This window comes from Myotis nattereri (genome assembly GCF_964212035.1).
Source record: "Myotis nattereri genome assembly, chromosome: 3".
Taxonomy (NCBI): domain Eukaryota; kingdom Metazoa; phylum Chordata; class Mammalia; order Chiroptera; family Vespertilionidae; genus Myotis; species Myotis nattereri.
Genome location: NC_138077.1, coordinates 16,952,846 through 16,970,486, shown reverse-complemented (window position 1 = coordinate 16,970,486; position 17,641 = coordinate 16,952,846). Strand labels below are relative to the sequence as shown.

At 42.5% G+C, this 17,641-nt stretch overlaps 1 long non-coding RNA gene across 1 annotated transcript in view; it reads left to right on the top strand.

The window, feature by feature from the left end:
* LOC308516780 overlaps nt 1-17,132 on the top strand; it is a 39,571-nt gene extending 22,439 nt beyond the window's left edge. The window contains exons 2-4 of the long non-coding RNA XR_013995786.1: nt 11,235-11,334; nt 11,920-12,024; nt 16,994-17,132. This is a non-coding gene — a long non-coding RNA (uncharacterized lncRNA). The remainder of the gene's footprint in view (nt 1-11,234; nt 11,335-11,919; nt 12,025-16,993) is intronic.
* The last annotated feature ends 509 nt before the right edge of the window (nt 17,133-17,641 follow it).

Sequence of the window (17,641 nt, the reverse complement as noted above, 5' to 3'; positions counted from 1 at the left end):
AAACTAAACAGTTGTCTTTCAGAGAGAGAGAGAGAGAGAGAGAGAGAGAGAGAGAGAGAAGAGAAGAAAAGAAAAGAAAGACGAGGGCTTTTGGAGGGTGGAGGTGGAAATAAAACTGTCTACTGGCAATCAATTCCTTTAGAAGAGCAGAAGGCGGGGAGTTTGGGTGGTTTCCAAAGAAGGAAGTGCTTGTTACCTTTCAGTTGAGTAGATTCCTACAGGACATTGAGGAGCCGTGGTCTCAGGAATTTAGATGACAGAGACCCTTGTTCAAGTTTAGCTGTGAGTACAGTTTCCCTCAGGGACCAGATCATGTGGCCTGGACAATGAACAAGGCAGTAGGCATGGTGGAGGCCACAAGCCTTCCTTTCAATATTTTAGAATGCAGAAGACATCCCCATCCCCAACCTTTGTAGCACCTGGAAATGAGAGTGGAGGAGGGCAGTCCAGAAATGACAGAAATGGAATTTCCTGCCAGGCAATTTCTGCTCTAAGAGCTCAATTTGATTTAAACAAAATAAAGAAATGTGATATTTCTTATACCCAGAGTTATGGTGAAATTTTCATTCTTGATTTTTTGGTTTCAGTCATTACCTATTCATATCCCATTTGGAAGATGATTTTTCTTTAGTCCTCATACTTACACCGCACCCCATCACATGCATCCTTTTTTTGCTCCCCATCTTTCTAGTATAGTTATTTTATAATTTAGATTAGAGAACAATTGTTGTGTTACTATGATGATGTACTGTATTTTTCCATGTATAAGACACTATTTTTTCTAAAATCGTTAGACTGAAAATCGAGGGGTGTCTTATACACAGAAGTCAGAAGTCAGCCGAGGAGGGAGCCTTGCAGGTGTGTAGCTGCCCATACCTTGTCAAACAGGCTTCCTCCAATCACGAGCCTTATTGTTACTGACATCAGCTGATGCCATAATTGGAAGTGGAGGTGGAGAGTGTGCAGATACAACAGAGACCAGAGTGTTCGGAGCCCATTAAGATGTCAAAAAATAAAAAGATAAATACTGGTAAGCAATTGTCTTACTCTGCAAAATCCAAACAGAATATAATCAGCTATGCAAAAGAGCATGGACATAGAGCTGCAGAGAGACAATTTGGACCTCCTCCCACTGAGTGTGTGATCAGACAGTGGAGAAAACAGGAAGAACAACTCCTTAAGATGCCAAAAAAGAAGAAGGCCTTAAGAGGAAAACCAGCAAAATGTTTAAAATATTGATTTCTTAATTTTGGATTGGAAAAGTGGGGGGTGTCTTATACATGGGGGCATCTTATACATGGAAAAATATGGTATATGCTATTCATAGCTATGCCTTGTAGAATGCAGTGATTTATACAAATAAGATTATTCCTCTCATTTTCAACTGTGTTTTTCTTGGATTAAATAATTGTCCTAAAATTTTTTTGATTAGTTTTCTACATATTTCTAATTGAAACTTTTTGCCATTTGCATAAATATCTTCTTGCTTTGTTCAGACACATAAGGCATTCTGTCGTTTCCTGAAGCACGCTAAACTGCCCTACTCCAGAAAGGCTATCCTCAGGGTCTCCACACGGCTGTGACCATGGACTTGCTCTTGACCAGAGTTCTGTGGTTCTCTCCACCTTGTCTCCCTGGTAGAGTTCCTGTCGCCAAGGTCTTGTCTTCCTCTTTCTTGGTTTAACCACTGTGAAGCACAATCTCTAAGTGGCTATCTGAGAGGCTGCAGGCGATGTAAAAATTTTGCTACCCCGAAAGTGTGAAAATGTCCTTATTCTTCCCTCATACTTACTTGATAGGTTGGCTGAATATAGACATATATGTTGAGAAATACTTTCTTCATAATCTTTAAGGTATTGCTTTTCTATTTCCAGAGTGCTGTGGAAAAATCCAAAGCTATTCAAGTTCTTTATCTTTTCAGGTGACCATCTCTCCACCCCCCTCCTGCATCCTTATCCTCAAGCTTGCCTTCATCCCAGTGTTTTAAGATTTCACAATGATGTGTCTTTGGTGTGGTGCATTCTCAAACATTACCTGGGAATTCTGGACACGATTTCACACTGGATACTAGGTCATTTTTGTTCCAGGAAATTAAATGTTTTTCTCATTTTCTCTTTTGTGTTTCTTGGGGAGTTCTTATATTTGAATGTTGAACTTGTGAACTTGTCCTCTAATTTTCTGATTTTTTTCTCCTCTTTTCCATTTTTTGAATCCTTTTTTTTTTTTTTGCTCTGCTTTCTGAGAAATTTCTCCAGTTTTATCTTCTAACACTTCAATTGACATTTTCATCTATGCCATTGCATTTTTAACATTTCTATTGATTGATTTTTTTTTTTACAACAGGCTATACTTGTTTCATAGAAACAATGTCTTCTCATACCTCCATAAATATACTAATGATAGTATATTTTCTTCTCTCTGTATTTCTCTGGTTCTTCTAGTTTGCTTAAACTGTAACTCAGTTCTTAATTTTTTGTGTTAAATGATATCTAAGATATCTGGTGATCCTCTGTGCTTGCACATATTTAAGAGTGTGGCATGCTTAGAGTATGAGAGTGGATTTTGTTGACTTGGCTGTACATAGGGAGATCTATCTAAGTCAGTGTTAATATAACTGTATGCAATGATGGGCATGTTATATATTGACACTGTCCAATACCATAACCAGTAGCACATGTGTCTGTTGATAATTTGAAGTGTGGCTAGTGCTACTGAGGAACTGATGGGTCAATTTTAGTTAATTTAATTAATCCAAAATTTAATGTAAATCACTACAGGTAGCTAGTGGCTACTGAAACATAGGGTTTGGGGTGCAGATTCTTCTCGTGGGTCCTTGTCTGATGAAGTTGAATAAATTTGTGGATGAAAATCTTCTTTAATAAAAATGTGGAAGTTTATTGTAAGCGTATACAAACTCTCTCTGGGGAGGGGTCCCCAAATGGGAAAAACCTACTCTCTCTCTCTCTCTCTCTCTCTCTCTCTCTCTCTCTCTCTCTAATCATTAGAGTCTAATGGGAAAAAATCTAAATCCAAAAAATTTTCTTTGTCTCTTTGTCTCCAGGTTTATAAAGGCTGTAGCTCTTTGTCTGAACATGACCCTTTCTAACTGGACCCTTCCTTAACTTAGGATCCCCATGCTTTCCTCATTGGTCACTCTGCTACATAGTATCAGTTTCAAAGCTCAAAACCCATGTGGTGCCCTCCTCTTTCTCTCCCCCTTATCTTGCAACATTCCTCTATCCTCTGTGAAAATGTTTCCCTCTTCCCGGTATCCTGTGACTTTTCTTTATCCTCTGTGAAAATATTCTGGCGTCTTAGAGCTATTTTTGCTTTTCACATATGCATTCCTCTCCCATGAACCCTCCTTATCTCCTGATACTGCCTGTCCTATCTCTAAAATTCCTGTCTCTACTATATTGAACAATGCAAGTCCAGGCTTTCTTTTTGAAGTGTGTGTGTGTGTGTGTGTGTGTGTGTGTGTGTGTGTGTGTGTGAGAGAGAGAGTGTGAGTGAATTTGGTTGGATTCATTAGAGAAATCGCTTTGAGCTGCTTTCTGGCCAAATTGCTAGCATTCTGAGAACCAGGTAGAGGAAGAGCATAAGGGGGCAGGGATAAGTTTTGTTTTCAATATGCCAACACACTCTAATCTTAGTTTTCTGTCCTGTATTGCCGCCCCTCAGCTCTCCTAGAGCCCTCTGTTTTAGCTTTTTCAAAAAATAAACTTCTAGGCTTTTGCTGGGAGTAGAGAGGAGTTCTGAGGCTCTAATTGCTTCATGGTTTCTGTTCTACCTTCAGTCCACTTCCTGAGCTGCCTAGTACGTCCAGCTCTCAAGACTTGTGTGAAATCAAATGCTTCTCAGCTTCTCTGCCATCTTGGGATCCATCACTCTGGGATCTGGCACATCAGTTACCTTTCATTAATCTTCTCAACTTTCAAATGTTGAGGCTGTCATGCCTTTCCTCATTCTTTTTTTTTTTTTTTAAATTAAATCTTTATTGTTCAGATTATTACATTTGTTCCTCTTTTTCCCCCCCATAACTCCCCTCCTCCCAGTTCCCGCCCCACCCTCCGCCCTCACTCCCCACCCACTGTCCTCATCCATAGGTGCACGATTTTTGTCCAGTCTCTTCCCACATCTCCCACACCCCTTCCCCCCTCCCCCAAGAATAGTCAGTCCATTCCCTTTCTATGTCCCTGATTCTATTATAATCACCAGTTCATTCTGTTCATCGGATTATTTATTCACTTGATTCTTAGATTCACTTGTTGATAGATGCATATTTGTTGTTCATAATTTGTATCTTTACCTTTTTCTTCCTCTTCCTCTTCTTAAAGGATACCTTTCAGCATTTCATATAATCCTGGTTTGGTGGTGATGAACTCCTTTAGCTTTTCCTTATCTGTGAAGCTCTTTATGTGACCTTCAATTCTGAATGATAGCTTTGCTGGATAAAGTAATCTTGGTTGTAGGTTCTTGGTATTCATCACTTTGAATATTTCTTGCCACTCCCTTCTGGCCTGCAAAGTTTCTGTTGAGAAATCAGCTGACAGTCGTATGGGTATTCCCTTGTAGGTAACTGAGTTTCTTTCTCTTGCTGTTTTTAAGATTCTCTCTTTATCTTTTGCTCTTGGCATTTTAATTATGATGTGTCTTGGTGTGGTCCTCTTTGGATTCCTTTTGTTTGGGGTTCTCCGCGCTTCTTGGACCTGTAAGTCCATTTCTTTCACCAGGTAGGGGAAGTTTTCTGTCATTATTTCTTCAAATAGGTTTTCAATATCTTGCTCTCTCTCATCTTCTGGCACCCCTATAATTCTGATGTTGGTACGCCTGAAGCTGTCCCAGAGGCTCCTTACACTATCCTCGCATTTTTGGATTCTTTTTTCATTTTGCTTTTCCGGTTGGGTGTTTTTTGCTTCCTCGCATTTCAAATCATTGACTTGATTCTTGCGCTCCTCTGTTCCGCTGTCGGGAGTCTGCATAATATTCTTTATTTCAGTCAGTGTATGCTTAATTTCTAGTTGGTTCCCCAATATAACATCGAGGGTCTCATTAGTTTTCTTGTAGATCTCATTAAGTTTATCGGCGGCTTCTAAACAGTTCTTGAGAGACCTTAAAAGTGTGGTTCTGAACTCTAGATCTTCCATTGACAATTTTGTCCTGTTTCTTTGTCTCCGCATTTTGTTATGCTTTCTTGGTGCACCCCCTAGTGGTCTTTGTGCGCAGTCTTGTAGTTAAGCCTTGATTGTTGTAGCTAATACTAGGGGGGATTTGAGCTCCAGGCCAAGTGGCTGTGGGAATCAGCTGTGTCTGCAGTGAGAGAAGTTCTGTCCTCTAGGGAGGTGCTAATCTGGCGTTTGCCTGAGGCTATCCGGCAAATGCCTCTGTGCAGGGCTTGGGCGGGGGGGGGGGGGGGGTCGCACAGGATCAACAGGGTGGGCCGGAGAGAGCAGTTATGGCGGCTCTCAGTCCTGTCCCAAGGGGCTCTGCCTTTCTGAGTCCCAGCGACTGCTGCAAACCTCGGAGAGAAAGCTGCACTCGCTCTGACCGAAGCCAGGCAGTCCCGCTTCTCCCGTTTGAGTCTGGGTCCCTAAAGACTCGCCCGGATCTGGAGCTCAGAGTCTGCGACTCCCTCCTGATTGAAAACGCCAACCGCGCCCTCCGCCGCCAGCCGGCTCCGCGCACTCTGCACCTCAGAATTTGACTTCAGCACTGCACCTCCTCTGAGTGTCCGTATGGGTTTCTCTTTCCTCCTAGTTGTAGGACTTCCACTCAGCCAGTGTTCCAGTGGTTCTGGGTGATGTCCCTTCTGTCTTTTAGTTTCACTTTTGAAGTAGTTGTTCAAAGCAGCAAACTCCGGCGTTAACCTATGCTGCCATCTTGGTTCTCTCCTTTCCTCATTCTTTGTCCTTATTACTTGATGTCCTGGGGGCAAAAATTCTTTACCATGTTTTCATGGGGTTTCAGAAAAGTATAAAAACAAATGAGTATTCTTCAGTCACTCAGTCACCTTTACTCCACAGTTAGTTTATGTCATATGTGTGTTGTTTTAGTTTGTTCAGGCTGCTATAACAAAAATATCATAGACTGAATGGCTTAACAGCCAACATTTATTTCTCACAGTTCTGGAGACCAGGAAATTCAATAACAAGGTGCTGGCAGATTTGGTGTTTGGTGAGGACACTAATCCTGTTCATGAGGGCTCATGATCTAATCACCTTCCAAAGGCTGTACCTCCTAATACCATCATGTTTGGGGTTAGGATTTTAAAATATGAATTTTGGGGAGACACAAACATTTAGTTCATACCATGGGTTTACATTTATAATCTTTCCAATCGAATCACTTACTACACTGCCTTTTTTTTTAAAAAAAAAATTACTATTCATTTTACAGAGAGGAAGGGAGAGGGATAGAGAGTTAGAAATATCAATCAGCTGCCTTCTGCATGCCCCCTACTGGGGATCCAGCCCGCAACCAAGGTACATACCCTTGACCAGAATCAAATCCAAGACCTTTCCGTCCTCAGGCCGACGCTCTATCTACTGAGCCAAACTGGTTAGGGTTACTATACTACTTTTTAAGTTGATCTTTAAAAGAATTATTAACAGTGACTGTTATAATTTAGAATTCATACCTCTAGCAATAATTTCAAATCTATATAAAATATTTTTGCCTGTTTTTTTAGCTGACTTCTACAAGCATTTGAACTCGCACTTATTGAGGCTGAATCTGGATAATTGAATAGGCCTTTCATAACAGGAGAGATGAAGTACAGGTTCAAATATAAGGTGAGCCTTTTTAGCTCTAAGAAAAATTGGAGAACAATTATACCTTTTATTTAGATACTAGGGGCCCAATGCACGAAATTCGTGCACTGGGTGGGGGGGGGGGAGTGTCCCTCAGCCCAGCCTGCCCCCTCTCACATACTGGGAGCCCTCAGGCGTTGACCCCCCATCACCCTCCAATCGCAGGATCAGCCCCTTGCCCAGGCCTGACGCCTCTGACAGAGATGTCAGGCCTGGGCAGGGGACCCTCATTTCCCCCCCGATCACTGGTTCTGCCCCCAGCCCAGGCCTGATGTCTCTGGCCCAGGCATCAGGCCTGGGCAGGGGACCCCCAGACCCCTCCGATTGCTGGCTCTGCCCCTTGCCCAGGCCTGATGCCTCAGCCAGAGGCGTAGACCCCCATCACCCTCTGATCACCTGATCGGCCCCTTGCCCAGGCCTGACGCCTCCACCAGAGGTGTCAGGCTTGGACAGGGGACCCCCATCTCTCCCCGATCACTGGCTCTGGCCCCTGCCCAGGCCTCAGGCCTCTGGCCCAGGAATCATGCCTGGGCAGGGGACCCCCATCTCCCTCTTATCGCTTGCTCCACCCCCCGCCCAAGCCTGATGCCTCTGACCCAGGCCTGATGCCTTGGCCAGAGGAGTTGACCCTCATCACCCTCCGATCACCAATCACCGAATCGGCCCCTTGACCAGGCCTGAGGCCTCCGGCAGAGGTGTCAGGCCTGGGCAGGGGACCCCCAGCTCCCCGCAGTTGCAGGCTCTGCCCCTGCCCAGGCCTAACACCTCTGGCCTAGGCGTCCAGCCCGGGCAGCGGGGACCCACAGCTGCTGCGGCCCCGCGATCGTGGGCTTCGCTTTAGGCCCAGGCAAGGGACCCCTAGCTCCCGGGACTGCCAGCTTCGACCGTGCCCAGCTCCCATCGCTGGCTACACCCCTACTTCCTGCTATCACTGGCCAGGGCGGCAAAGGCGCCTGATTCTCCGATCATGGCTGGGGCCCTGGGGCCCTGGGGCCTGGGGCCACCTTTGCCCTGCCCCCCAGCTCTTAGCTCCCCCCCTGGGTTTTCGATCACTGTCAGTGGCAGGGGGCTTCTTCCTGCTTTCCCTTTCGCCTCCCTGCATTGTGCCTACATATGCAAATTAGCCGCCATCTTGTTGGCAGTTAACTGCCAATCTTAGTTGGCAGTTAATTTGCATATAGCCCTGATTAGCCAATGAAAAGGGTATCGTCGTACGCCAATTACCATTTTTCTCTTTTATTAGTGTAGATATGCAATTAGCTTTTCTTTCTTTTTTTCTTTATTAATTATTACATATGTGTCCTTATCCCCCCCCCCACACACACACCAAACCCGTTCATGCCCTCACCCTCCTAGTGTCTGCGTCCATTGGTTATGTTTATATGCATGCATACAAGTCCTTTGGTTGATCTCTCCCCCTTGCCCGCACTGCAATTAGCTTTTCAAAATAATTGAATAGACCTCCTATAATATGAGAGACTTTATAAAGACTCAAATATAGGGCAATTATTTTTATTTCTATGGCATAACTTTTGGAGAAAATATTATTTATATTCAAGTTCAGATGGTATTTAGGCAAATCTGTACAAAATATAAAGCATGGGTGTAACTTAAATACATAATCAGTGTTATTGTGTTTTCCCTCCTTTTCTCAAACTATGAAGGTTGGATTTTCCTGGGGGTGCAAATTCAAATTACTATGAATTACAGAAAATGAGATGCTATTTATTGTTCATCCATGTTTAGATGGAATTGGGCATAAGTCCAATATGTATTTAAAGGAATCTATGACAAGGGAGATCAACACAGTCATGGGCAGAGTAAGCCATTTAACTCATTTATAAAGTCATACATTTTAAACTTGTATTACAGTTTGGACTTTTAATGGAGTTGGATGGTTTATTTCTGCTCCTCATTTCCTAACAGTAGGTAGCTGACTTTTCTTGCAAAATAAAGATGGCTCCTCAGGTGAGCCTAGAGAGTCTTTTGGATGCTAAAATGAGTCTCTTCTCGGTGGATTGGTTTTCTGTTTTTATTAAATCAACAGTTTGATTTGTGTGTAAATTTTAGCGGCTGGGAAATCCCATTTGTGTCTATTTTTCTGTTCAAGTTCTGGTTGAAGTTATTGCTCCACCCACATTGTTCTTCCTTTTCCCTGAACTCCTACCCCATGTGGAATTTGCACTGCGTGATTTAGAATCTAATTCTATAGTGTTTTGCTGCTGCTTGCTTCAGACAGTTTTTAATTCCCCTCCACCTCCACTGCTCTCCTCATCTAACTGAATTGTGATGGTTCAGAAGACAAAAGTCATGTTCGGTATGTCTTTTTTTAATCCTCACCCGAGGATATTTTTTCCATTGATTTTTTAGAGAGAGTGGAGGGGGGCAGTGGGGAGAGAGAGAGAGAAACATTGATGTGAGAAAGACACATCAGTTGGTTGCCTCCACATGCACTCCTACCCAGGGGCCGGGAATGGAGCCTGCAACCGAGGTACGTGCCCTTGACCGGAAATCAAACCCAAGATCCTTTGGTCCACGGGGGACTGATGCTCTAACCACTGAGCAAACCAACCAGGGCTGGTCTTTGTAAACTGCACAGGGCCACTCTTGTAGAGGCACTCAGGTTAGGCTTTCTCATTGAGAGAGATTGGGGACATATGCTACCATTTATCTTGTACATCTTCTGTCCCAAGTGCCATGTAGACACTTTACATATTTCTCATCCTTACATAGATACTGCAAAAGTACTGATGTTTTTATCTCATTTCTCAGTTGAATCTGACACTCAGAGAAGGCAAGTAACTTACATATAGCCGTGTTAAGCATCTGAACCCAACTTAAACCCGGATTTAAGCCCATGCTCTTCCTGCTACCCCAATTCAACTCGCCTCGTTCTCAGAACTCACATAGAGTCCATTACTTAGCGTTCATCTAGGTTTGTCATTGGTCTACTAACCTAGATGGAATTCAAGTTCTATCCTGCTGACTTCCAATGTTAGCTCTGCACTTTTGAGAATGAGGCGACCAACTATCTGAGCAGACGTACTTGTCTCTTTAGGGCCATTGGAGCCTGGCGAGAGCCCTGGAGTGTCAAGATATCATCAATGAACATCCTGGTTCTGAAACCCTAGTCTAATGCTGGCAGGGCTGTTGTAGTGACGTAGGGCCTGGAATTTGTCTCTTCCTTTTCTTCTCTGCATTTCATCGCTCCCACATTTTTTAAAGCAAAACTTCCTCTATGATATAATAATGGGTAAGCACTCAGAGTTTCCAAGTGACAAGTGAGTGCCAGGACTATTTTCTTTGCCTTGGGAAGCTATAAATTCCCAGGTCTACTCAGATTCCAGTGACTTTCAGAGACACAGAGCCGCCGCTCTCCTTAAGAAAGGCCACCAATGGGAGTGATTTCTGGTGACGCAATGCTGATATTTTAGTACCATCCTGGAGAGGGAAAGAGGGGGGTTTCTCCGGAGCCAGATGAACTCATAATTAGTTCTCACCCAGGCTGCTTAAGCAATTATGGTGAAACCAAATCACATTACTTTTTTTTCTCCTGCTCTTGATAAAAGCCTCAACCCTGCTCCTTCTGCCCCACAGGGCCCTTGGCGGGCCATTATTTCTCATACCACAGACGCTATTGCTCACTTTTGTTTCCAGGCTACAACTGTCACTGTGTAAAATAAGAAGTGTGGGGGAAATAATGCACACCTCTCGGTCTCACTACTTCAGAGGCACCTAGCAACCCTGTCTCCAGGCAGGCAGCACGCATCTCCCTGGTAGTTCATTGCCCACTCACAGCAGAGGCGGCGTGCTCTCTGCAAATAGTCTGCATCTTTGCCGGTGCCGGCGTGGCGGTGGGGTGCCGGCGTCATTTGGTGTCCTCAGGGATGTTTGGTTCTTGTTCTGGGAAGATTAAGGCAAAGCAACGACGATTTCCCCAAAGCTGTTTGTGGAATCAGAAATTAGGTTAAGCGGTTCCGTACTCGAGGTGGCGCAACCTAAAATCAAAAGCAATGGTTCGCAACCGTTGTTTTGTCCAGTCTTTGACACATTTCTGACCTGAACCTTCCAGAATGTTCAGGACATTCTCTTCTAAAAGGTGTTTCCCAGGTATGTCTATGTGACGAGCAGCCCTTCGGGCCATTTTGCCCATCGGCACCCCTGCCCACCCACCCGCCTGTCAGCCAGTCTCACAGTTTTCAGCATATTCGCTCTGTGCCTCCGAAATACCAATTGGGCTGCAGAGAGCCCTGGGCTGGCTCACCAACCAGCCACATGGACATTTCATTTTAGGCTCATGTACCACGGGGCATTAATATGTGCATGTGGAGACTTGTCATTTGCTTTCTGTACATTAGTGAATTGTTAAACATTTTTTGTTTCTTTACTACTTATATTCTTTATCACATTTTGACCCTCCCCCAGAGTAAAAGCCTTTGGAGAATGAAAGCCAGATCTCTTATGGAGGGAAACCAAGCTTTTCCTGGGATGAGTGCTCAAAAAATGGAAGGACTCCGAGTCCTAGGTATGTAAAGCTTGAGTTGGGAAACTGAGTGCTGCTGAGTAGAGGGGTAATCCCAAGGTATCAGGAAGGAACTAGGTTTTAACCTCCAAGAGTCATTCTCTCATTCACTCACCAAACAATTATTGAATTCCTAATGAAATATCTTACTGACAAGCTCATAGTCTGGGGATATTTTAGTAAAAACAAGAATTCGGGACAATGTCAGATGTGTTGTAATACAAGTACTTACAAAGTGTTTTGGGGGCTTGAATGGGGATGGCGAGGCTCTCCAAGGGAGATGGGAAGTGATATTTATATTGTTTAATTTTTAATAAGAGCCATGCTTAACAACTGGCTCACAACATTCCTAAAAATCTAGCACTTGGCTCTCAAGAGCTGGTGTGCACGGCTGCAGCACATCATGGGATGAAGGTGAAACTGCGAAGTGTAGCTATGACCTGTAGCCATGCTAAGGAATTGGACTCTCTCCATGAAGCAGGATAATTTGAAATATTACCTAGTGGTTTTGTGTCTCTTGTTTTACATATATTTTTTTAACTTCTACCACTATAGAAGGCACCTAACTTTTCCTTTTCCTTATCTCAGCTTCTTTTGCTTTGCTGGCCAGAAACCAAATATTTCTAAAGAGGCAGGCTTGGCAATATCTACTTTCATAGGACCACCTGGATACAGTCAAGGTGAGGATGAGAGGTAAGCATTGTAAACTAAGAGCAGAGAGCCCGTTCTTGAATATCCTGTTATTAGATTCTTCTAAATTTCAGAAGATCGTTGGTGGATGGAAGGAGCCCAATAAAAAGACTGAAATTGGGTTTTTCATTGACTAAATAGAAGAGGACTCAGCATAATTTAACTATTCTAGAGACGTTAAGAGAAGTGCTGTCTCCTGCACTCTGTTGTTGCAGAACAAAACTGATACCCACTACAACTGTGGGTCATATACAATTTTTAAACCAGGAATATAAGCTGGTTGTATCTAAATTTTAGAAGGCTAACTATCAACTATGTAGAGGAGGAACTGGAAGGGGGAGACCCAGTTGAAAAAGAATCAAGTTAGGTGTGATCATCTGACATGATAAGGAGAGTAATCAGGATAGTCTCTGGGAATAAAGAGGAGAGGACAGGCTCCATAATATTTCAGAGGCTAAATCACAAAGGATATGAATACAAGTTTGAAGATTTAAATATGAGCCATTATGTCTTAGAGGCATATGCAACCCCATATCCATGTTGGTTACTTCATGCCAGGCACAGTGCTCATACTTAGCAGGTGCTTAATAAATACATGCTGAATGAATAAAAGAGCTAGTAAATGTATGTAAGTTCCATACACAAGCAAATATATGCATTTTCACTTCATTGAAAATTAGTCTTGCCATGAGAGTGACAAGAAAAGACACAGGCTGGGAGAAAAATCTTTGCAAAAGACACATCTAATAAAAGATTGTTATTCAAAATATACTCTTAAAACTGAACAATAAGAAAATAAACATCATGACTGAAAAAAAAATTGCAAAAGACCTTGTAGACACCTCACCAAAGAAGATATACAAATAGCTAGTAAGCATAACAAAAGATCCTCTACTTTATATGTTATTAGGAAAATGTAAAGTTAAACAACAAGGAAATACCACTACATATCTATGAGAATGGCCAAAATCCATAAAACTGACAACACCAAATGCTGGCGAGGATGTGGAGTAACAAGAACTCTCATTCATTACTGGTCAGAATGCAAAAGCGTACAGACACTTTGGAAGACAGTTTGGCAGTCTCTTATAAAACTGAATAATAATCTTACTATATGATCCAGCAATCAAATTCCTTAGAATTTATTTACCTGAGGGAGCTGAAAACCCTGTCCACACAAAATTCTGCACATGAATGTTTGTAGCAGCTTTAGTCAAAATGTCAAAACTTGGAAGCAACCAAAATGTCCTTCAGTAGGTGAATGGAAAAACAAACCATGGTTCATCCAGACAATGAAATATTTTTCAGCACTAAAATAAAATGAGCTATCAAGCCATAAAAAGACATGGAGGGACCTTAAATGCATATTACTAAGTGGAAAAAAAAGTCAATCTGAGAAGGCTAAACACTGTGTGATTTGAACTACATGACATTCTGGAAAAGGGAAAACTATAGAAACAACAAAATTAGTGGTTGCTAGGGTGGGGGGTCGGGGGAGGTCATCCCCTGTCCCAATTCATATGTTGAAGGATAAATAGGTGAAACACAGATGATTTTTGGCCATTGAATCTAATCTATTCTGTATGATGCTGTAATGGTGGATGTGTCATTATACATTTATCAAAACCCATAGACTATATGACCCCAAGGCTGAACCCCAATGTCACTGTGGACTTTGGATGATAATGATGTGTCAATGTAAGTTCACCAACTGCAACAAATGTACCACTCTGGTGGGGGATGTTGATAGTGGGGGAGGTTGCATGTATATGTGAGGACAGAGGGTAATGGGAAATCTTAGGACCTTCCGCTCAATTTTGCTATGAACCTAAAACTGCTCTAAAAAATAAAGTCTATTTAAAGGAGGGGGGGGGGAGGTGAATCTGGGAGCCAGCATGAGGATTTATGACTCAGTACCTGAGTGGTGGTTATGGAAACCAGAGCATTTCCGCATTGCCTGAACATGGTATTCTAACCAGTAGACTGCACTTGTATAAAGGTCAATAAGCCTATTAATGAAGAAAATGCTAGTGTGGCAGAAGGAAATTCAAGTACACAGGATTATTATGAGGTATATGTCAAAGAACAGAGGATGAGAATTTGAACCAGCTTAACCCAGTTTGCCATTCCATGAATGTCAGATCACTTGAGACTTCATTAGAACGCTCCAGCACTTAGAGGGGATGACAACTCTGTGTTTCCAACTTACCATCTTTCTATCAGGCAGTTGTAGCAAAAGCACATTTCAGACCATAATGTTCTAAGCAGACAAATATTTGTTAGCAACCAGGCACAAAACAATCATCCTGCCTGTGTATACTTGGAATATTTTCAGACTCAAAACTTGACACAAAATGCCGAAACCGGTTTGGCTCAGTGGATAGAGCGTCAGCCTGTGGACTGAAAGGTCCCAGGTTCGATTCCGGTCGAGGGCATGTATACCTTGGTTGCGGGCACATCCCCAGTAGGAGATGTGCAGGAGGCAGCTGATCAATGTTTCTAATTCTATATCTCTCTCCCTTCCTCTCTGTAAAAAATCAATAAAATATATTAAAAAAAACACACAAACTTGACACAATGACCAGCCCTTCATGAAAGGCTCTCTCCAAGATGAAGACAGGCGTGTGCTGACAGAAGGAGCATCAGGCCTTTTAGTCAGACCAGATGACAGGATTGTCCACTGATGGGGAGAGGTACAGGGTCTTAGGAGCTGTCCCCATGGTATGAATTATTGGCCTGGAACATGATAAATAATGAATTTCTGGTGTTGATTTTGACAAGAATACTTTTGAATGCCACCTGGCCAATTGTTAGGGTGTTAACTCTATTAAACCACTTCATATGCTTATTGATTCCTAGGGTATAGATTAGAGTTAAATTGTAGGTACAAAGTTCACAGTGTTTACATACTGTGGTATTGTAAAATATATTATGACAAACGATAAAACCAAAAGAAACATCCAGAAAAAGATTTTAAGAAAGCTCCAACATCAGAATGAAACTGTACCTCTGCTTTGTGTTGTACTAGTAACTATGGAATCTAATTGTATGTTTCCAGTTATTGTCTGGAGAGAGTGAGAGTATATAGGGCTTTATAACATTTACACAAGAACAATTGAAAGCAATTACTTCCTTGGTTGATGTAGCATTATGGATCCTTTCTGAGATTCCCCATGAACAAAACCTTGATATAAGGCTTTATTTGATGGATTTATTTATTTATTTTTGTAACAAGAAGAGCCATGAGTAGTATGGATGAGCAGAAAAATATCCCAGAGACAGGTTGTCATAGAAACTGTGCCAGGAGAGCAGCTACGCACAGGATAGAATGCACCATCCAAAGAACTGAGGAAGGAAATCATCTTGAAGCTACTCTTTTCATTAGTTTGGGGGAGCAAAGCTCTCATGAATCTCCTCATGGAAATTGTCATCACTGATAGTAGGAGTAGGTGGGATTCAGGAAGGCTGTGGGGCTGGCGATAGTCCTATAGTCTCCTCATAGGACTTTAAAAAAATATTTTATGTAGAGAAGAAGGGAGAGGGATAGAGAGTTAGAAGCATCTATCAGCTGCCTCCTGCACACTCCCTACTGGGTATGTGCCTGCAACCAAGGTACATGCCCTTGACCAGAATCGAACCTGGAACCCTTCAATCCGCAGGCCAACGCTCTATCCACTGAGCCAAACCGGTTAGGGCTCATAGGACTATTTTTAGGAGATTAAAACAGATAAAATATATAGAACACCTACTATATGTAGTCCCTGAAAAATATTAATAACAATAATCTTTATGATCTCATATCCTCCTCACTACAACCCTCTAAGGAAGACATAGTCATTCAAATTTTTCAGATGAGAAATTAAGGTGCAGAGAAATTGAATTGTTTAAGGTCACATGGTAAGTGATCTCTCACTCTAGGGCCCTTGCCCTTAACTTCTCTGCTGGACTGAACAAGTAGGCAATCGATAACTGATAATAATTACAAAAATGATTCTTTGGTGGTGAAATGATAGTAGGAGTTTCAATTGCTATGAAATACATATGGCATAATGCTATAACATTTGTTGATGTTGTTTTTACTTTAGGTTTATTTTTCCTAATCCAAACAGAAGTGTCATCCTACAGGATGACAAACAAGTACTTTGTTCCCTTCTCCCCACCCAGGTTGTCCAATCAATCTATGTTCTCTTACAGGAATCTCTCTCTATCTTTCTGTCTCTATCTCTATCTCTATCTCTATCTCTATCTCTATCTCTATCTCTATCTCTATCTATCTCTCCCTGTTTCCTGAAGGAGAAGCTTATGACTGGAGCTTCCTTACCATACCTTCCCTTAAGTTTCAGGATCTTACTTTATGATCTGAATTTGTCCCCTCCCCCAAATTCCTATGTTAAAGTCTATTAAAGAGAAATGATTCTCTACACTTGTTAAACAACAGTAAGGCAGACTTTATTCAGGGGGACTATCACAATAGAGATAAGGACCACTATGATGGGATTTTGTATTAGGGGAGAGAGATTGCCTCAACCCCAAATACAAGGAAATATGGGAATTTGTAGCCAAGAAGTAGGAGTGGGGAGTCAGTGGATGGAAAACTAGTAAGAGGAAACATCATGGGTAAGGGAGGATTCTGCCTAAACGGAGCTAACAGGACTCTTGCTAAAGACAGGCCAGGTTGATTGTTTCACCTGAATGATGACGGGTGATTCTGGTTAAACTGACCTACCAGGATTCTTGCTAGAAATGGGCTTTACTGGAAAGAGCATGAGAGCCCAAGGTCAGGCCTAGTCCAAAGAGAGCTCAGAAGAGCTGGACCAACGGTTGGTCAAGGAAAGAATCATTGTCAAGTCTAACCTCCCAATGCCGAAAAATGTGATTGTATTGGAGATAGGGCCTTTAAAGAGGTGATTAAGGTAAAATTAGGTCATATGGTTGGATTCTAATTCATTATGACTGGTGTCCTTCCTTATAGGAAAGGAGGTTAAGACACAGAGGGATGACCATGTGCAGACATCAGAGGAAGACAGCCATGTACAAGCCAAGGAGAGAGGCCTTTAGAAGACACCACCCCTGACACCACCTTAATCTTAAACTCCTAGTCTGGAGAACTGTGAGGAAATAAATTCCTGTTGTTTAAGCCCTCTAGTCAGTGGTACTTTGTTATGGCAGCTCTAGCAAAAAAATGTACCTTACAGTGGTCTGAGCATCAAAAGTTTACTCAAACCCCTGTCACCATTTCCTCCTGGCATCTCCACTCGGCCTTCTGTGGCTGTGGCTGTTTCACTGGAGTTAAGCAGCACTATGGAGTGTGAACCCACATGTGTCCACCTTGGAAAAGGCCCTGGGGAGGCTAAGTCTAGGAAAATGAATCAAAGTAAGTGCTATCCTTTGTGCTCTTGTGCCTGCCTCCCACACATGCAGGCTTTCCCAGAGACCAGCGTCTTCCTCGGAGCTAACAAACACTTTGTTCATATCTAGATGCAAGTTGTTACAGGACTGCACCACCATTAATTTTTTATATGTCTGTTTACCACTCCTACCGCACCCCCTGTTAATTTCTGGATACTGAGATTATGCCTATGAATTATTCATTCTGTATTTCCAGCCCCTTCTATAATTC